Below are 22,372 nucleotides of genomic sequence, written 5' to 3'. Positions count from 1 at the left end.
GGTACAAAGTAAATTAAATAATTCAGGATTTGGCAGGTGGAACTATCCCAACCTAATAACCTTTAAGGCAGAGAGCAGCCCAGTCTCTCATTAGCTGCTGAAATTATCACGAGGAACATCTTCGACCCAGGCCCCTCTAATATACCAGGCCCCTCTAATATAACCTGCTGTTTGTCTCGAGCAAATTGACACGAATCAACAGAGACACCCGGCGCTCACAGCAGCCTCTCCACGTTTCCAAGTAAATGCCAACAGGCCACTACTTGATTTTATACTCCGCTGTCATTGGCGAGATGCAGTGCCTGTCATGCTGGGCCACAGGCATGGACTTTCCCTGCAGTATCCACCATCAGCAGCTCGCTCTCGTCCTGCTTCCCCCATTGGAGTTCCATGTTGCCATTCTCTACCCGCCTGCAATCAACACTGAACGCCCCTTCTTTTCTCGGCTTTGCTTAGCGACCGTATTGGCTGTCAGGAACAGGAACGACCACCACGGCCGAAGAGAAGTGTCGTCCAAGAGACCGAACAGGGTTTCTGACTTTTATGTATCATTTTAAGAGTTTTTAATTAACATAGACATTGTCTTATGTATTAGAAAGTCCATTCAGAATGACATTGAAAAGCGCCCGCGTACGTTTTTGTGTTTCGTTCGACACCGTGGAACTCAAGGGGGATATGTGCCTGACTTGTCTTGATAGCCATTTTTTTGCAGACAAAGAGAACTGTTGAGTAGTGTTTATAAAAGACAAAAGGGTAAGTTGAGAATATTAATAACCATGATTAATTACGGAATACATGTAATTTAGCTACTTTATGTCGCTAAATAACTGTACTGTATACGTCTGTCTGTAATTTGGTAACATATTTGTTCATCCTAGCTAGCTAATTAGCTAGCAGACCAACTCGATGTTGAAGCTCACGTTAGCATCCAGCTAGTTGACGTTAGCTAGACACCGTTATTTGCGAAATGCAGCCATTTTTTTGGAGGAAGGTGGTGATCTGTCGGTGAAGTTTTTTTTATTGCATAATGTTACCATTGATCTACCGAGGTATATTATCACAACTCCTACATCATGTCAAAAACATATCGCATTAGACAGATCCTTACTTACAGCCAGGTCATGATGTAATGCCAACTATTGTCAACGTCCAGTGATAGCAGTAGCTAACTAGCTACTGTAGATAGTTAAACAGTTAACCAGTGCTGTCTGACCGATGATAGGGACATTTAAACCGATGTAGCCCTATCTCATCTATCTCGCATGCAATGCTAAACTATTAGTTTATGATTGCCTAAATATTACTATGTCAAATACTAATCTCACAACCTAGAAAATATGAAACCATTATGATGTTGTAAATTAGGCTAACGTTAGGTTGTTACGCTATAGCCTACCTTACCAATGCAGGGAATGGTCCACATTATAATAGCGTTATAGCTGATGTCGTTCTGTGCAAGCACCATATCATAATTAATGCTATTATGAAGTGTTGCACTTCATGATTATATCACAATAATGAATCCAAGAAAGTTGCCTACTGTAGTTGTGTCCATATCTGTGTCCCAGTTTGTCTTCCACCGTTGTCATTGTCATGCAGTAACCTGAAACGTCTGATTTATTGTAGGGCTAGCCTATCCCAAGGCTATGTAGGCATATTATTTAAGATAAGAGAACTTGATTGTCAGTTAAGTTTGCACAGAATGGAAATGTGTCTTAGAAGATCTGGCTTACATTAAAAGGGTAAAAGCAGACATTAAACATACACATTACACACAAACACTAAACGTGTACATGTCAGTCCATCAGTCTTATTTAGGATTGCCACTACATTTGGAAGGATGCGTGCATTGGGTGGGTGTTGTCGAAGACCTGGAGGGCTTTCCTTGTGATGTTCTGTGTACACTTATTGGAGTTGTGGCTCTTTCCTGTCCACTTTTGCTGGCCTGATTGACAAATTGTGCTAGTTTACTCCTGTTCCTGACTGAGAAAGTCCAATACCAGGAAGAGATGTTGAAAATGAGAACACTATCAGGTGTACACCATGATCAGTGTGTGTTTGCTTGCATTAACTTATTAGCTTCCTAAGTAGGAAGAGACACTGACTTGCCTTTTTGTTAATGGGGTAATTGTTTTCCTGGAAGATAGGTTTGTGGTCTTAAATTGTCCCTGAGTATTTCAAATGTGACTTGTTCCACGTCCCAGCCATTCATGGTGACGTGCTCAAAAGAGGGACTTTCGTTGTTCCCCAGCTTACCCTCCAAGCCACAGTTCTTTAGTCTTGGTGACATTGAGGTCAAGGAAGCTATTGTCAATCCCCTTCACAAGGCAGTAAATTAACTGGGAGTAGCTTGAGCTAGACTTGCCCTCCAAGCAAGCAACCAGAGCCATGTCGTCCGCATATTTGATGAGGTTGCTGTTGTTGCATGCCATTTCATTAGTGTATATGGAGAACAGGAGAGGTGACATGACACAACCTTGTGGGATGCCTGTGTTCAGGACAAGGTGGTCCTGATAATTAAAGATAATTAAATAAAACATATTTTATTGTCACATCTTTAAAGATCAGCTGCCACTAAAAATCTAATTAGAAAACAGCCTATGTGGCACCCAGGGTGGGAAATTACCAGCCAAATGCTGGTAGATGTTGGCATTGGCTGTCAGAATGGCTATTCTTACCAGAGACATTGGCAGGTGGTCATCACAGAGCATTTGGGAGTAGTTTTCCCCCCCAAATGTGTTTGTGTCAGCTCTGGAAGAGAGAATCTCAATGCTACAGTGGTGAAAGTGGGGTGGGGTACAGCATAGGTTCAAACAAGAGAGAAAGATGTAGACCTTCCCTGCTGGAACAGGTATAGAACACACTCTGATATTCACTGTCTGTCCATGTTCTGTGTTGTTCTTTGAAATCACTTTCAATCAATTTCAAAACCATTCAATAAATGTCCTGTATGGTCGGATTCCCGGAGCCACCCATACGCAAAAATATATGCATGCATGACTGTAACTCGCTTTGGATGAAAGTATCTGCTAAATGGCATATATTATTGTTTTAACATTACAATGCGTGCATGTGTTTTCTGTCATTTTATCCTCAGTTTTTTTTGTGAGTGGACTGGTAAAACATTTTAGTGGCTGGTAAAATTTGGGCATCCACCAGCCACTGTGTTAAGTTAACTTCCCACCTTGGTTGCGTCGATATGAGTCAGAAATATTTATTCTACTGTCAAAATTGACCACTAAGTGGATAGGATAATTTTGGTCATAGTCAATCTCGTCCATAAGAGTTTTGTGATACTTGTGGTCGTGACTGCATCACAACTTAAATGAAGGTTAGGTTTGTTTCAATCCAGCCCACAACTGGCAGCACACACATATTTGTTACACGCTTCATAGACAACAGGTGTGTACTAACAGTGAAATGCTTACTTACGGGTCCTTTTCTAACAATGCAGAGTTAAAGATAAAACAAAACAAACAAAAAAATAGTGACCCAGGGAATTAAGAGTAAAAAAAACATGACTTTATATAGGGAGTAGAAAATATCATGGCTATATACAGGGAGTACCAGTACGAATCGATGTGCAGGGGTAGCTATGTACTGTACATATACAGTGCCTTTAGAAAGTATTCGTACCCCTTGACTTATTCCACATTGTTTTGTTACAGCCTGAATTCAAAATTGATTAAATAAAAAAAAATCTTACCCATCTACACACAATAGCCCATAATGACAAAGTGAAAACATTGTTTAAATTCACACTCCTGTGTCAATACTTTGTAGAATAATCTTTGGCGGCGATTACGGCTGTGAGTCTTTCTGGGTAAGTCTCTTAATAGAGTCCACACCTGGATTGTGCAATATTCTGCCCATTTTTATATACACAAAAACGTGTATGTAAATATGTCTGTCCTTGTTTGCCATCGGACGTCATTCAGCGATGTTCCTATTTGTGGATTCATTAGTAATTATACAAGCAGGTCACACATTTTTCCTGTCTATGAAAGACTACAACTTGTGTTGGTCGGTGCTTTGTACTCTGGCCCCCATCTCTCCCCCTAGGCAGACTTTAAAAAATATATATATATTTTATAAAGGAGGTGGAAACTAACAACAATCCTTTAGGCAAAACTGAAAGAACTGACCAGACGTAATGGCTTCAAGTAATTCCTCTCATCAACTCGAATTTGACGATGGAGCTTCTATTAGCTTCATGGTGACATTCAACCATACATGTTTCAACCGGAATGTAGCAAAGAGGATTCAAAGCTAAATCCAACTCTTTGTTAATGTTTGAAGCTCCTCTACAGCCGATGCTAGCACCAAGAAGGCAGATGACAAATGCGGTGCCCAGTTAATTTCCCTTTAGTTTATCTAGTTATTAAACTTTAGTTTATCTACTTAAATCCATGTTGTGTATTGCTGGCTAATATACTACTGTGTTACAGTGGGGAGGAAATACAATTATTTGCTAACTTGGCTGGCTATCTAGGTAGGTAGCTAGCTAAGTTAGCTAACAACTACCGGTATCCATATCTATGACAAAAAAAATTAGGTTTTACAATCGGAGATCTTTTGTATCTCGATATGTAAAACCTCTTCTCCTTTAAGTCGTAGATATGGCTAGCTACATAAACAGCAAGCTATAACGTTACAACCAGCCACCTAAAGCTAGGTTTACCAGCAAACGTTAGCGCATGACTGGAGTTGACTGGCTAGTTAGCCACGCACCTGCTAACTTGTTATGCGCAACGCCTCCCATTTGTAACTTGTTAGCAAACGTGTAACATCAGCAACTGTAAAATAAATGACTAGCCAGCTACTTAACATGATTGACGAGGGTTGACATTGGTTATGACCTTGGAATCATTTCAATCCCACAAAATGATAGGCGTGACGTAAGATAGCATTACAAACAGATGTAAGTATTGCATATATCATACATTTACTACCAAACAGTGAGGAGAAACAATAATCCAACAATTTACTGTTGTAAATCTCTAAAACTGAAGCTTGTTTTACTATAAAGATATTTGCCTAAGCATGCCTGATGGACATGGCTGTAGGTAGATACTGTCTACCTACTTACCTACCTACCTAGGCTCATTTATACACTCTGGTCACTGGGCAAAGTTTGAGGGTTATGCCATATTTCTAGTAAGCTAGATATTGTTGTACATGTAATATTTGTGCCTGTGCACATGTATGCATGTTCAACTAGTCTATCCTAATATTGATGTAATGCTGGCATGGTTCAACTGTTGTTCAAACTGTACAATAGAATATAATTGTTTTTGTTCTTTGTCCAACAGACAAAACAGTGTAGTGCCTGGGTTTCTTCCTGTAGTGGATTCCTTTGCCTGCGTGTGTCATTGTAGCAGAACTGTATCCCTGTTGAGGGATTAGACATGATGCTGGATTTCAAGCAGATGACTCATGAGGTGCTGAATGGCAATTTAATTATTACAACACTCCTCCCACAGCTTTACAAGTATTCCCTGAATTTACTGTATGTTTCTTTGGAATGGCAATTTCATCGGGGCAACCTCTCCCATCATCTGCTTAACACCAGTTCTCTTAGCTACAGATTGTTACATCAGATAACGTGATTTAACCACATATATTTTTGGTATCCATTACTGGGAGTTAAAGGATAGGTACTGTTTGGTGTAGCACAGTGAATTTTAGACCTACCTTAGCGATGCTGTCTTTGGCCTCGATTCGTGGAAACCGGACAAGCTAAACACCTCCTTTGCCGCTTTGAGGATAACACTGTGCCGAGGACAGTGGGCTCTCGTTCTCCGTGGCCAACATGAGTAAGACATTTAAGCGTGTTAACCCTTGCAAGGCAGCCGTGTCCTCAGAGCATGCACAGACCAGCTGGCTGGAGTGTTTACAGACATATTCAATCTCTCCCTATCCCAGTCTGCTGTCCCCACTTGCTTCAAGTTGTCCACCATTGTTCCTGTACCCAAGAAAGAAAAGGTAACTGAACTAAATGACTATCGCCCCGTAGCATTCACTTTTGTCATCACAAAGTGCTTTGAGGGTCTAGTTAAGGATCGTACCACCGCCACCTTACCTGACACCCTAGTCGCACTTCAATTTGGATACCGCCCCAATAGATCCACAAACGTTGAAATCGCCATCGCACTGCATACTGCCCTATCCCATCTGGGCAAGAGGAATACCTTTGTAAGAATACTATTCATTGACTACAGCTCAGCCTTCAACACCATAGTACCCTCCAAGCTCGGGTCTGAACCCCGCCCTGTGCAACTGGATCCTGGACTTCCTCTCCCTCAATGTCATCAAAACGAAGGAGCTGATCGTGGACTTCAGCAGACAGAGCACACCTCTATCCACATTGACAGGGCCGCAGTGGAGGTGAAAAGTTCAGCGTACATATCACTGACAATCTGAAATGGTTCAACCAAGCAGACAGTGTGGTGAAGGCGCAATATCGCCTTTTCAACCTCAGGAGGCTAGGAGACCTCAGGATCACTCTCCTTGGTCAAATAACCCTTACACAGCCTGGAGGGCTGTGTTGGGTCATTTGTCCTGTTGAAAAACAAACGATAGTCCCACTAAGCGCAAACCAGATGGGATGGCATATCGCTGCAGAATGCTGTGGTATCTATGCTGGTTAAGTGTGCTTTGAATTCTAAATAAATCACTGACAGTGTCACCAGCACAGCACCAGCACACCTCCTCATTCATGCTTCTCAGTGGGAACCACACATGCGGATATCACCCGTTCACCTACTCTGCGTCTCACAAAGACACGGACGACGGTTAGAACCAAATATTAATCATTTGGACTAATCACAGCAAAGGACAGAGTTCCACTGGTCTAATGTCCATTGCTTGTGTTTCTTGGCCCAATCAAGTCTCTTCTTTATTAGAGTCCTTTTTAGGAGTGGTTTATTTGCAACGATTTGACCATGAAGGCCTGATTTCAGGGTAGTCTCCTCTGAACAGTTGATGTTGAGATGTGTCTGTTACTTGTACTCTAAAGCATTTATTTGGACTGTGATCTGAGGTGCAGTTAACTCAAATGAACTTATCCTCTGCAATTCTGGGTCTTCCTTTCCGGTGGCAATCCTCATGAGAGCCAGTTTCAATTTAGCTCTTGATGGTTTTTGCGACTGCACTTGAAGAAACTTTCAAAGTTCTTAATTTTCCGCATTGACTGACCTTCATGTTTTTGCCATAATATGGATTTGGTCTTTTACCAAATAGTGCTATCTTCTGTATACCACCCCTATTTTGTCACAACACAACTGATTGGCTCAAATGCATTAAGAAGGAAAGAAATTCCACAAATTAACTTTCAACAAGGCACACCTGTTAATTGAAAGGCATTCCAGTTGACTACCCCATGAAGCTGGTTGAGAGAATGCCAAGACTGTGCAAAGCTGTCATCATCCCAAAGGGTGGCTACTTTGAAGAATCTGAAATATAAAATAAATGTTGATTTTGATTAACACTTTTGGTTACTACATGATTCAGTTGAAGGCATTGTTTATGTCTACACTATTAATCTAAAATGTAGAAAATTGTAAGAATTAAGAAAAACCCTTGAGTGAGTAGGTTTGTCCAAACCTTTGACTGGTACTGTGTATATATACAGTGCCTTGCGAAAGTATTCGGCCCCCTTGAACTTTGCGACCTTTTGCCACATTTCAGGCTTCAAACATAAAGATATAAAACTGTATTTTTTTGTGAAGAATCAACAACAAGTGGGACACAATCATGAAGTGGAACGACATTTATTGGATATTTCAAACTTTTTTAACAAAACAAAAACTGAAAAATTGGGCGTGCAAATTCTTTTTTAAATTAATGCGTACAAGGCAGTAGGCTATGTGCGAATGTTCGTTCCATAAATCAATAAGTGGGAAATAAACATTGAGCGGTTTCATGTGACAGACTTGAAAATATCTGTTAGAAATTTTAGAAGAGGGGAGATCAAATATGCAACAATTAGCACAATTAAGATTGTGCCTTTGGCTACTGGTCAATGAAATTAAGTTGATTTGAAAACTAATAGAACATGAGGGAAAAAGGCTACTGGTTTCAATGGTATACTGAAGTCTTTATAAAATAATTGCCTGCATGTTTGGTTGGATTTTGGCTAGGCTACTTTGAAGCAAGGTAATACATGCCTCATAATATGTAGTAAAATGTTCACGTTTCAAACCAGGAAGCATATATTTTCAAAATGCATACGTCCTCCAGCTCATTGCAAAGTGGTGTGTGACGTGCTGAAGCCTGCCTAGTTGCCTACGCACTTGAATGGTGAATGGGAAGCTTGCTTTTTTCCCCCTCCCGGACAATTGGCCGGTGCCAATTTTATTTATCGGCTTTTCATTTCTTTGATTGGCCATAATCTGGCTGTTACAGGCTAACGGAAACCCTGGTGTCAGTATGTGTGTGCAAAAAAAGGTAAATACAGGTACTCTAGGTAGCCATTTGATTAGCTGTTTAGAAGGGTTATGGCTTGTTGTTAGAAGCTGTTCAGGGTCCTGTTGGTTACAGAGTTGGTGCATTGGTAGCGCTTGCCGTGCAGTAGCAGAGAGAACAGTGTTTTTGGGGGGCCTTCCCTAGCAGAGAGCTCGGCCCTAGTGATGTCCTGGGCCGTAGGTACAGTGGCTTGCAAAAGTATTCACCCCCTTCACATTTTTCCTATTTTGTTGCCTTAAAACCTGGAATTCAAATAGATTTTTTTGGGAGGGGGTTGTATAATTTGATTTACACAACATGCCTACCACTTTTAAGATGCTACCCCCCCAAAGCCAATACTTAGTAGAGCCAGCTTTTGCAGTAATTACAGCTGCAAGTCTCTTGGGGTATGTCTCTATAAGCTTGGCATATCTAGCCACTGGGATTTTTGCCCATTCTTCAAGGCAAAACTGCTCCAGCTCCTTCAAGTTGGATGGGTTCTGCTGGTGTACAGCAATATTTAAGTCATACCACAGATTCTCAATCGGATTGAGGTCTGGGCTTTGACTAGGCTATTCCAAGACATTTAAATGTTTCCCCTTACACCACTCGAGTGTTGCTTTAGCAGTATGCTTAGGGTCATTGTCCTGCTGGATGGTGAATCTCCATCCCAGTCTCAAATCTCTGCAAGACTGAAACAGGTTTCCCTCAAGAATTTCCCTGTATATAGTGCCATCCATCATTCCTTAAATTCTGACCAGTTTCCCAGTCCCTGCCGATGGAAAAACATGGATGGGATGGTATTCTCGGGGTGATGAGAGGTGTTGGGTTTGTGCCAGACATAGCATTTTCCTTGATTGCCAAAAGCAAAAACAAATTCTTTAAGCAATGGCTTTTTTGTGGCCACTCTTCCATAAAGCCAAGCTCTGTGGAGTGTACGGCGTAGTGGTCCTATGGACAGATACTCCAATCTCCACTGTGGAGCTTTGCAGCTCCTTCAGGGTTATCTTTGGTCTCTCCTTGCCTGGTCTGAGTTTTGGTGGGTGGCCCTCTCTTGGCATGTTTGTTGTGGTTCTTTCCATTCTTTTAATAATGGATTTAATGGTGCTCCGTGGAAGTTTCAGATATTTTTTATAACCCAACCTTGATCTGTACTTCTCCACAACTTTGTCCCTGACCTGTTTGCAGAACTCCTTGGTCTTCATGGTGCCGCCCCTTGTTTAGTGGTGTTGCAGACTCTGGGGGCCTTTCAGAACAAGTGTGTGTATGTACTGAGATCATGTGACAGATCATGTGACACTTAGATTGCACACAGGTGGACTTTATTTAACTATGTGACTTCTGAAGGTAATTGGTTGCACCAGATCTTATTTAGGGGCTTCATAGCAAAGGGGGTGAATATATATGCATGCACCACTTTTCCGTTTTTTTATTTTTTAGAATTTCACTTCACCAATTTGAACTATTTTGTGTATGTCCATTACATGAAATCCAAATCCAAATAAATTTAAATTACAGATTGTAATGCAACAAAATATGAAAAACGCCAAGGGGGATGAATACTTTTGCAAGGCACTGTACTACCCTCTGTAGCGCCTTGCAGTCGGATGCCAAGTAGTTGCCATACCAAGAGGTGATGCAGCCAGTCAAGATGCTCTCTGATGTAGCTGTATAACTTTTTGAGAATCTGAGGGCCCATGCCAAATCTTTTTAGCCTCCTGAGGGGGAAGAGGCATTGTCATGCCCTCTTCACTACTGTGTGGATGTGTTTGGACCATGATAGATCCTTAGTGATGTGGACACAGAGGAACTTGAAGCTCCTTTGTCTTACTGATGTTGAGGGAGAGGTTGTTGTTGTCCTGGCACCACACTTCTAAGTCTCGAACCTGCTCCCTATAGGCTGTCTCATCAATTTGGAGTGTAGCTGCACGTGACCCAATCGTAATGCCCGTAGTAAATGTGCCTTGGGATATCCCTATGGGGCTAGGGTTGGGGACCCTCTGTATGTTACACAATGCACATGGGACAATATGTTAAAATTCCAATAGCTCCACATTTTAATGACTTAACCTCAAACCAACAATGAATGGTAGAAATTCATAGACAAATATTGAAATAATTTAATTAAATCTTAACCTTTCTAGCTAGCGGAACCCCTCGACAACATTCCGCATTGACATGTCCAATACAGCAAATGAAAGATAAACATCTAGTTAATCTACCCATCGTGTCCGATTTAAAAAAATGTTTTACAGCGAAAACACAACATATTTGTTAGATCACCACCAAATCCAAAAAAACACACAGCCATTTTTCCCAGCCAAAGATAGTCACAAAAGCAGAATTAAAGATAAAATTTAATCACTAACCTTTGATAATCTTCATCAGATGACACTCATATGACATCATGTTACACAATACATTTATGTTTTGTTCGATAATATGCATATTTAAATCCACAAATGTCGGTTTACATTGGCGCCATGTTCAGAAATGCCTCCAAAATATCCGGAGTAATTACAGAGAGCTACGTCAGATAACATAAACTTTGACGAAAGATACATGTTTTACATATAATTAAAGATACACTGGTTCTTAATGCAACCGCTGTGTCAGATTTGTTTTAAACGTTACAAAAAAAGCATACCATGCAATAATCTGAGACGGTGCTCAGAAGTAAATATATTTCTCCGCCATGTTGGATTCAACAGAAATACGAAATTACATCATAAATATTCCCTTACCTTTGATGATCTTTCATAAGAATGCAGTGCAAGGAATCATAGTTCCGCAAGAAATCGTTGTTTTGTTCGATAATGTCCATTACTAGTGTCCAATTAGCTACTTTTGCTAGCATGTTTAGCTCACATGTCCAAAAGCTGGCGCCGGTCCAGGCGAACTCGCAAGAAAACTTCAAAAAGTTATATTCCAGGTCGAATAAACTGGTCAAACGAAGTAGAGAATCAATCTTCAGGATGTTATCATATATATCCAATAACGTTCCAACCGGAGCATTCGTTTTTGTCTACAGAGTAATGGAACGCAAGGCGATATAATAAGTACTGTGTGTAACCAGGAACTGGCAATCTGCCAGACCAGTGACTCAAATAGCTGCCATCCGGTCCCACATCACACTAGAGGCTTCATTCCACGTTCTACTGACGGTTGACATCTAGTGGCAGGCGTAGGAAGTGCGAACAGATCCATATCTTATTTGGATGTGAATAGGCGATGAGTTGAAAATCAACCAGCCCCAGAATTTCCACTTCCTGTTTGGAAGTTTGCCTGCCCTATGAGTTCCGTTATACTCAAGACATAATTCAAACAGTTTTAGAAACTTCAGAGTGTTTTCTATCCAATAGTAATAATAATATGCATATATTAGCATCTGGGACAGAGTAGGAGGCAGTTCACTATGGGCATGCAATTCATCCAAAGTGAAATTATATACATTTTCTTACAGCATTTACACATTCAATTTGTAAGTCGCTCTGGATAAGAGCGTCTGCTAAATGACTTAAATGTAAATGTAATATCTTTTAAAAAAGCAAGTACCAATACAGAAAATGAAATATAAACATCTTGTTAATCTACCCATTGTGTCCAATTTCAAAAATGCTTTACAGCTAAAGCACAACATATTATGTTAGATATCCCCCAAGTCGGAAAAAAAAACACTGCCATTTTTCCAGCCAAAGATAGGAGTCACAAAAAGCAGAAATATAGATAAAATTAATCACTAAACTTTGATGATCTTCATCAGATGACACTCATAGGACATCATGTTACACAATACATGTATGTTTTGTTCAATAATGTGCATATTTATATCCAAAAACGTCAGTTTACATTGGCGCCTTACGTGCAGTAATGTTTTGATTCCAAAACATCCGGTGATTTTGCAGAAATACTCATAATAAACATTGATAAAAGATAGTGTTATTCACAGAATTAAAGATAGACTTCTCCTTAATGCAACCGCTGTGTCAGATTTTTTAAAAACTTTACGGAAAAAGCACAATCTGAGAACGGCGCTCAGAACCCAAAACAGCCAGAGGAATATCCGCCATTTTGGAATCAACAAAGTTAGAAACAACACCATAAATATTCACTTACCTTTGATGATCTTCATCAGAAGGCACTCCCAGGAATCCCAGTTCGACAATAAATGACTGATTTGTTCCATAAAGTTCCATCATTTATGTCCAAATAGCCACTTGTTGTTAGCTTATTCAGCTCAGTAATCTATCTTCATGAGGCGCAGACACTTCATTCAGACAAAACCCCGAAAAGTTCCGTTACAGTCCTTTCGAAACATGTCAAACGATGTATGGAATCAATCGTTATAATGTTTTTAAACATAAAACATCAATAATGTTCCAACCGGAGAATTCCTTTGTCTTCAGAAAAGCACTGAAACGAGAGGTGCGCTCCCGACAGAGTTACGTCATGAGACCAAGGCTCTCTGCCAGACCACTGACTCAAAGAGGGCTCATGAGCCCCTCCTTTATAGTAGAATCCTCAAACCAGTTTCTAAAGATGGTTGACATCTAGTGGAACCCCTAGGAAGTGCAACCTCATCCATATCTCAATGTGTATTCGGTAGGCCAAGCTTTGAAAAACTACAAACCTCAGATGTCCCACTTCCTGGTTGGATTTGTCTCAGGTTTTCGCCTGCCATATGAGTTCTGTTATACTCACAGACATCATTCAAACAGTTTTAGAAAGTTCAGAGTGTTTTATATCCAATAATACTAATAATAATATGCATATATTAGCATCTGGGACAGAGTAGGAAGCAGTTCACTCTGGGCACGCTATTCATCCAAAAGTGAAAATGCTGCCCCCTATCCCAAAAAGGTTAAGTGTGCAACATGAAAACTAGCCCCGGAGATACGCTATCCAAAGTCAAACCATCTTTGCCACGGTCACACACCAGCCGGATGAAGCTAATTGTTGAAAAATAATTTGGCTAACACGGAACCCAAACCGGCTGCGCGTGTGCGCCATCGTGCATACATTTATTTTGTTCCCCTACACCAAACGTGATTATGACACGCAGGTTAAAATATCAAAACAATCTCTGAACCAATGACATTAATTTGGGGACAGGTCTAAAAGCATTAAACAGGGGCCTCCCGGGTGGCGCAGTGGTTAAGGGCGCTGTACTGCAGCGCCAGCTGTGCCGTCAGAGTCCCTGGGTTCGCGCCCAGGCTCTGTTGTAACCGGCCGCGACCGGGAGGTCCGTGGGGCGACGCACAATTGGCCTAGCGTCGTCCGGGTTAGGGAGGGCTTGGTCGGTAGGGATGTCCTTGTCTCATCGCGCACCAGCGACTCCTGTGGCGGGCCGGGCGCAGTGCGCACTAACCAAGGTACTACAACAATTGGATACCATGAAATTGGGGAGAAAAAAAGGGTAAAAAAAAAAATAATAATAAAAAAAATTATAATAATAAAAGCATTAAACATGTGTGGCAATTTAGCTAGTTAGCTTGCACTTGCTAGCTAATTTGTCCTGGGAAATTAACATTGAGTTGTTATTTTACCTGAAATGCATAAGGTCCTCTACTCCGACAATTAATCCACATATAAAACCGCCAACCAAATAGTTTCTAGTCATCTTTCCTCCTTCCAGGCTTTTTCATCTTTGAACTTATATGGAGATTGGTATCTACACTTTCATAGTATGAAACCGGCAAAACATTTAGTCTTTCAATCACCCATGTGGGTCTAACCAATGAGGTGATGGCAAGTGGGTACCTGCTTCTATAAACCAATGAGGAGATGGGGGAGGCAGGACTTGCAGAAAGAAATAGGAATGACTTCTATTTTAGCCCTTGGCAATGCAGACACTTGTTGGCGCGTGCGAGCAGTGTGGGTGCAATAATTGAATAACATGGATTTCTAAATTTATTCTGCAACGCTCGCAAAGTGTCTGGTCTGGTCAGCATGTAACTCTTCCAACCTGCGAACACACTAGACACCCACATCAAACCATACCCCGAAACCAACTCATGTTTAAATTCAGTCATGGCCTCCAGTATTTCTTTATTAGCCAAATCTAAAACAAGGCCAAATCAGTTCATCAACAAACACATTTAGCATCTCCTGGTTTCTACGTACAGCCTACAAGCCACTGATGTTCCATTTTTAAAAGTCGAATAAATCCATGTAATATAGCCTACACCATCACAATAGACCGGTCTCAGTCTACATTTTCTTCATATCATGTTTCCTATTTCAGAAGAACAAAATAGCATACTCTGAGTTGTCCTTATGTTAGGTCCTGATCTGTCTATGCCATATGGCTGTGGGCTACACTAGTTCATTTAGCAGACAAGGTTTGCTTGGAATTCCGTGGCATTATTTTATAGTTTGAAGAATACAATTGAACATGAATAAAATACACTGGATATTTTCTCCAAACGATTTGAGGGAGTTCGCACATGCGGCTATTCTGTGTTGAGCAGTTAAAAGAAACAAGTACAACTACAGTAATATGTTTAATTTAGAGTTATTTATGTAACTTTAGTTGTGATACAAATGTTGGGCTATATGTTGAGATTTTTAATACATTCTAAGGCGGCATGGTGCGACTAATGATGATTTGACAAAAGTGGCATGAACTCTGCTTTGTTTTTTTTTTGCGCAGGCTGTAAACACTTGATAATGCCACAAATTTCCCTGCTGCATCACCTTTGTGTGGCCTTAATGGCCCTTAAAAAAATCTTTGCCTTTTGTGGCCCGTAGCTGTTGTGCCCTTTGGGCTGAATATAATAATTGTAATTCCCTTCTTCTGGTTGTGTGCTGAAGCACCTCTCACTCACATGGCTCTTCGTCACGTGATCGGATCTTTCTCACAGGCTACAAGTAAAAGGGGGACGCAACTGCGCACATCCTTATTCCGAAGTGCATATTGAAGATGTTGGAAGAGTTGACCTATTCTGTGCATTAAATAAGTATTCCAAACATAGTATTGGACAGTTGTGGGATGTGATAGATCCCAAATTAATACAAGCATCAAAAAACCTGTTTTAAGCAATGAGCCTGACGCAAAAGCGGATTAATGTGCTTCAAGTTATTTGGCAACTTTAGTTGTGATACAAACCTTATCAGAATATATAGGCCTACGGACTAGGCTACATGAGGTGTGCAACTATGATTTGAAAAAGTTGCAAAAAAAAGCATGCCCAGTTTAAGGCAAGAAACAGTGCATCATTCACAAGTGATAGGCTAATATTGTCACCCATCAGACTATTCTTGATTTAATCTGGTCTTTTTACATGTACTAAATCATTTGTGTGAAATTAGTTTTGATTTAGAATGGACCATTATCATGCACCTGTCACAACAGGGGCAGTGGAGAAAAAAATGTAATCTATGCACTGGACTAATTACCATGACGATCACGTGCAATTTGACTGCCGGTTTGATGGTAATACAGTCACCATAACAGCCCTATGTGTGCCTACATTTTCCAACTTAGGTACACGTGCTCCATGTAAAAAAAAAAATGTTTTAAAAGGTTAGCGTAGAGCCCTGGGTAGAATTGTCAAACGCTTGCCTGCTGACAGTACTTGGCAATTCTGACTGCCGAGACACAGTTCAATCTCTTTTGTGTTCACATAGCAAAGACCTTGAAGTCATTAGCTACTCAGCCTTGTTAAAATACTCCAAGCCAAATGTTGGCAGTAGCGTTTGGAGATGTATGTCCTTGTGTGTTGCTTTATCAGGGTTGTACACAAACCTTTTCAGTTGGTGGCACCAGCACATGATTTGGTCACCAATATTGTGTGTGTGTATACATATTTATTATTTTATACATTTTTTTTCTTCTTCACATTTTCAAACAGTATATTTATATTTTCTAATGCGGCTATACATTTTGGGTGAGTTTATTTTTCCTCGCCAGATTAGCCTCGTTTCACTGACAAAAATGAAATTAAACCATCTAGTGTTCAACAAAATAACAACACCATGTCAAATACAGGTAGCCTAGTCAAATAATTAACATCCAATCACATTAATCGTTACTCTCTCGCGGGAAACCTTCACTCTTGCACAGACATTTAGAAACGAAACTTGACAATTAGAAAAATAAGCCACGGGAGTTTTTTGAGCGAGAACAAAGACAACTTTCAACTAGTAAGACATGTATAAAAGCAACAGATACCATTAATAAGAAGGGGCTAGAAGAGTCTTATATGGTGAGTGGCTAGGACAAGCAAGCCCCGTACTATTGTGGAGGACTTAATTCTTCCTGCTGCCCTGGCTATGGCTGGGACAATGCTGGGGGGAAAAGACCAAAGAATCTATACAAACAATGCCTTCATTAACCTCTTGCGTCCCCCCGACACGCAGGCGTCCCATCTAGACATCTGGAAATGCAAATGCGCTACGCTAAATGCTAATAGCACTCGTTAAAACTCAAACGTTCATTAAAACACACATGCAGGGTACTGAATTAAAGCTACACTCGTTGTGAATCCAGCCAACAAGTCAGATTTTTAAAATGCTTTTCGGCGAAAGCATGAGAAGCTATTATCTGATAGCATGCAACACACCAAAAGACCCGCAGGGGACGTAAACAAAATAATTAGCATAGTCGGCGCTACACAAAACGCACAAATAAAATATAAAACATTCATTACCTTTGACAATCTTCTTTGTTGGCACTCCTAGATGTCCCATAAACATCACTATTGGGTCTTTTTTTTCGATTAAATTGGTCCATATATAGCCTAGATATCGATCTATGAAGACTGTGTGATCAAGGAAAAAAACATTGTTTTATAACGCAACGTCATTTTTAAAAATTTAAAAAGTCGACGATAAACTTTCACAAAACACTTCGAAATACTTTTGTAATGCAACTTTAGGTATTAGTAAACGTTAATAATCGATCAAATTGATCACGAGGCGATGTATATTCTATAGCTGTACGTCTTGAAATAATGTCCGGGTAAATCTCAACCAAAATATCCGGTCGGAGGCCGGAAGAAATGGGCTGTCTCTTGTCCGTTTGACCAAGAAACAAATCCTAGGCAAATGACAAGACTGTTGACATCGTGTGGAAGCTGTAGGTAATTGCAACCTCGGCCCCAAGTAATGTGGTTTCTATTCAACAATACATTCAAGTGGCGCATTGATATATTTTCCCATTTTCAGTGATCAGATTTTCCTGCGCTTTTCGATGAAACGCACGTTCTGTTATAGTCACAGCCGTGATTTAACCAGTTTTAGAAATGTCTGAGTGTTTTCTATCCACACATACTAATCATATGCATATACTATATTCCTGGCATGAGTAGCAGGGCACTGAAATGTTGCGCGATTTTTAACAGAATGTTCGAAAAAGTAGGGGGTAGGATCAACAGGTTAAACAGCACGGTTTCATGACAAATCTGTGACATGGCAGGAGATGAAATTGAAATAATTACTGCTTCGCATACAAGCCAGTGAATTATATGCATTACAGCTGGATGAGTCAACAGACGTGGCGGGCCTGGCACAGCTCCTGGTATATCTCTGTTACTTTTATGTGGGGTTAATTAAGGAAGACATCCTCTTCTGCAAACCACTGGAAACCAGGACAACATGAGAGGATATTACAGCTTTGTGACATCAAATGGACGTTGGTGGTCAAGATGTGTTGGGTAACGCACGTGCAAGCAGTTGCTCCCAACGCCACTTGGGTACACTGCAGCATCCACCGAGAGGCTCTTTCTGCCAAGGGAAGGCCTGACGGCTTGAAAGACATTTTGGACACTACAGTGAAAAATGGTTACCAATGTTAAAGCAGGGCCCCTGAATTCTGCTATTGTCTGCATTATGCAATGAGAAGGGCAGCGACCATGTAACGCTTTTAAAACATACAGAAGTGCGCTGGTTATCAAGGGGCAAAGTATTGACTTTTTTTTTTTTTAATTGAGAGACAAGCTTAAAGTTCTCTTTACAGACCATAATTTTCACTTGTCTGACCTCTTGCATAATGACGAGTTTCTCTTGCCTGAATAATCTGAATCTAGGATTACAGGGACTCTCCGCAACTATATTCAATGTGCGGGACAAAATTGAGGCTATGATTAAGAAGTTGGAGCTCTTTTCTGTCTGCATTAACAAGGACAACACACAGGTCTTTCCATCATTGTATGGTTTTTCTTTTAGTGTGCAAATGAACTCAAGATTACGGACAATGTCAAATGTGATATAGCGAAGCACATGAGTGGGTGCACAATTACGCAGGTACTTTCCCGAAACGGACGACACAAACAACTGAATTTGTTATCCCTTTCATGCCCTGCCTCCACTCCAGTCCACTTACCGATATCTAAACAAGAGAGCCTCATTGAAATTGCAACAAGCGGTTCTGTGAATATTTAATCAGAAGACAGTGCCAGATTTCTGGATTGGGCTGCACTCAGAGCTTCTTGCCTTGGCAAATCGCGCTGTTAAGACACTGATTCCCTTTGCAAACACGTATATATAAGAGTGGATTCTCGGCCCTCACTAGCATAAACTAATTACAGGTACAGACTGTGTGTGGAAAATGATTCTCTCCAATACAACCCAACATTGCAGAATTATGTGCATCCTTTCAAGCACACCCTTCTCGTTAACCTGTGGTGAGTTATTAACTTTTTTTTTATGAACAAATAAGGTTTTATATGTAAGATGGGTAAATAAATAGCAAAATTATTGATTATTATTATTTGTGCCCTGGTCCCATAAGAGCTCTTTGTCACTTCCCACGAGCCGGTGTAACGGCTCTCGTGGGTTGAAGTAGGAGACCAAGGTGCAGCGTCGTAGGCGTTCATGATTTTTAACAAAACTGAAAACCGCAACAAAATAACAAAGTAGAAAAACGAAAGAGCACAGTTCTGTCAGGCAAACAAAACAGCTAAACAGAAAATAACTCGCCACAAAACCCAAATGGAAAATACCAACTTATATATGATCCCCAATCAGAGACCAGGATAGACAGCTGCCTCTGATTGGGAACCACACATGGCAAAAACAACAAAGAAATAGAAAACATAGAAACAGAAAATCTAGAATGCCCACCCTAATCACACCCTGACCTAACCGAAAACAGAGAAATAAAAGGCTCTCTAAGGTCATGGCGTGATTAAATTATGGTGGAAAATAAGTATTTGGTCAATAACAAAAGTTCATCTCAATACTTTGTTATATACCCTTTGTTGGCAATGACAGAGGTCAAATGTTTTCTGTAAGTCTTCACAAGGTTTTCACACACTGTTGCTGGTATTTTGGCCCATTCCTCCATGCAGATCTCCTCTAGAGCAGTGATGTTTTGGGGCTGTTGCTGGGCAACACGGACTTTCAACTCCCTCCAAAGATTTTCTATGGGGTTGACATCTGGAGACTGGCTAGGCCACTCCAGGACCTTGAAATGCTTCTTACGAAGCCACTCCTTCGTTGCCCGGGCGGTGTGGTCGGGATCATTGTCATGCTGAAAAACCCGGCCACATTTCATCTTCAATGCCGTTGCTGATGGATGGAGGTTTTCACTCAAAATCTCACGATACATGGCCCCATTCATTCATTCCTTTACACGGATCAGTCGTCCTGGTCCCTTTGCAGAAAAACAGCCCCAAAGCATGATGTTTCCACCCCCATGATTCACAGTAGGTATGATGTTCTTTGGATGCAACTCAGCATTCTTTGTCCTCCAAACACAACAAGTTGAGTTTTTACCAAAAGGTTATATTTTGGTTTCATCTGACCATATGACATTCTCCCAATCTTCTTCTGGATCATCCAAATGCTCTCTAGCAAACTTCAGACGGGCCTGGACATGTACTTGAGGAGGACACGTCTGGCACTGCAGGATTTGAGTCCCTGGTGGCGTAGTGTGTTACTGATGGTAGGCTTTGTTACTTTGGTCCCAGCTCTCTGCAGGTCATTCACTAGGTCCCCCCGTGTGGTTCTGGGATTTCTGCTCACCGTTCTTTTTGACCCCACGGGGTGAAATCTTGCGTGGAGCCCCAGATCGAGGGAGATTATCAGTGGTCTTGTATGTCCTCCATTTCCTAATAATTGCTCCCACAGTTGATTTCTTCAAACCAAGCTGCTTACCTATTGCAGATTCAGTCTTCCCAGCCTGGTGCAGGTCTACAATTTTGTTTCTGGTGTCCTTTGACAGCTCTTTGGTCTTGGCCATAGTGGAGTTTGGAGTGTGACTGTTTGAGATTGTGGACAGGTGTCTTTTATACTGATAACAAGTTCAAACAGGTGCCATTAATACAGGTAACGAGTGGAGGACAGAGGAGGCTCTTAAATAAGAAGTTACAGGTCTGTGAGAGCCAGAAACCTTGCTTGTTTGTAGGTGACCAAGTACTTATTTTCCACCATAATTTGCAAATAAATAAATAAAAAATCCTACAATGTGATTTTATGGATTTTCCCCCCTCATTTTGTCTGTCATAGTTGAAGTGTACCTATGATGAAAATTACAGGCCTCTCATCTTTTTAAGTGGGAGAACTTGCACAATTGGTGGCTGACTAAATACTTTTTTGCCCCACTGTATGTCCCCATTACCAGTAAAACATAATCAAAACCTATTTCTCTTACTTGCTGTGATGTTTCTCTGTTCAGGATTTTATCATACGTGTCAAGTAGTGAAGTTTCAGCTCTATCTGTCCGTGGCCTCTCTTCCTCGGTGCGCACAGTCACTGTGTCCGTCTCCATCTCGTCCAGCTGGGTCTGTAACATTTCACGTAAACCCTGTTTCTTGTCTGCGTCAAAGTAGTGGTCCTTGTACCTAGCATCGAGCATGGTGGCGACACAGTAGAGGCTCAGAGAGAATGCTACCGAATCGCTTGTTCACAACCTCTAGTAGAGTACTTTTCCAAGTTAACCCGATGGTCTGTATTGGCATTTTTGTTGAGAAAACGTTTCAATGACATGACAGGGTATCATGTCTGCTGCAGTCGCAGTTGAGCTTATTTTTCGAATCAGTGGATCGAATGGAGCTAGGAGTGTTCATGTTTTAAACATGTTCTCAAATGCCATTGAAATGGCAGCAGCGGTATGAGAACCAGCACATTTTTGAGCATGCAATACGACTTTCCTCAGTACTAAATCCTTGCCGAATCATTGTGCTGTCAGACTCGGCATGCTCATGGGGCTGACATCGCTAGTCCAAATGTCAGTCGTGAAGCTAATAGCAGTGACACCCATAGAAAGATGCATGTTTCAACAATACTGTGTTACTCCGGTAGGGCAACATCTGAAAAATAGCGCCTACTTGGTAGTTTGTACGTGTAGCACTATATTTTTCGTGGAGTCATTACGTCATCTACCTACGTTATATATGCATGTCAGCTTTGACATCGGTTTTGCACATCAGTGTTAAACTAGACATCGGGCCGATGTTGGCATTTTTAGCTAATATCGTCTAATTCCAATATGCTTACTGATATATCGTGCATCCCTAGTAGTTACCGTTTAGGGTAACCATACCCATTAAGCCTACTTCCATCTTTGGATAATAAAAAACAAAACAATTCTGCTGTTTTAATGTTTCAACTAATTAATATGGTTGTTATATCCTTAACTTAATTATTATAAGCCAATCGGATGTTTTATTAAGTTGACAATAATGTGTAATTTCCCATTAGTAGCCAATTTCAAAGCTGCAAAAAAAACTTGAGGTTACCTTAGATAAACATATTTTTCTGCTATTTTTTGTACCTTCTGAGATAAGTGATCATACTTGATCTAAAATGAAGAGATAAATGTGCTAATATGCACACGATGGCATATTTCATGAGCATTCATGACTATTTCTTGCCAATTGAAAAATGTGTTTTTCATTCTAGTAGTAGTGCCTGCATGTCAGTCTCACAGTAGCAGCATATCTTGGTGAACTACAACAATATAATAGATTTCAGGCATTCACAG

The 22,372-nt window shown here is 40.8% G+C and overlaps 1 protein-coding gene across 1 annotated transcript in view; it reads left to right on the top strand.

Moving 5' to 3' along the window:
• Positions 1 to 276: 276 nt before the first annotated feature.
• Positions 277 to 22,372, top strand: part of socs5b (suppressor of cytokine signaling 5b) — a 52,717-nt gene continuing 30,621 nt past the window's right edge. Inside the window, exon 1 of the mRNA XM_029669744.2 lies at positions 277 to 753. The gene's annotated coding sequence lies outside the window, so the exon portion shown is untranslated. The remainder of the gene's footprint in view (positions 754 to 22,372) is intronic.

This window comes from Oncorhynchus nerka, linkage group LG10 (assembly GCF_034236695.1).
Source record: "Oncorhynchus nerka isolate Pitt River linkage group LG10, Oner_Uvic_2.0, whole genome shotgun sequence".
NCBI classification, from domain to species: Eukaryota; Metazoa; Chordata; class Actinopteri; order Salmoniformes; family Salmonidae; genus Oncorhynchus; species Oncorhynchus nerka.
The sequence above is the reverse complement of the archived record's forward strand: the minus strand, read 5'-3'. Positions and strand labels throughout refer to the sequence as shown.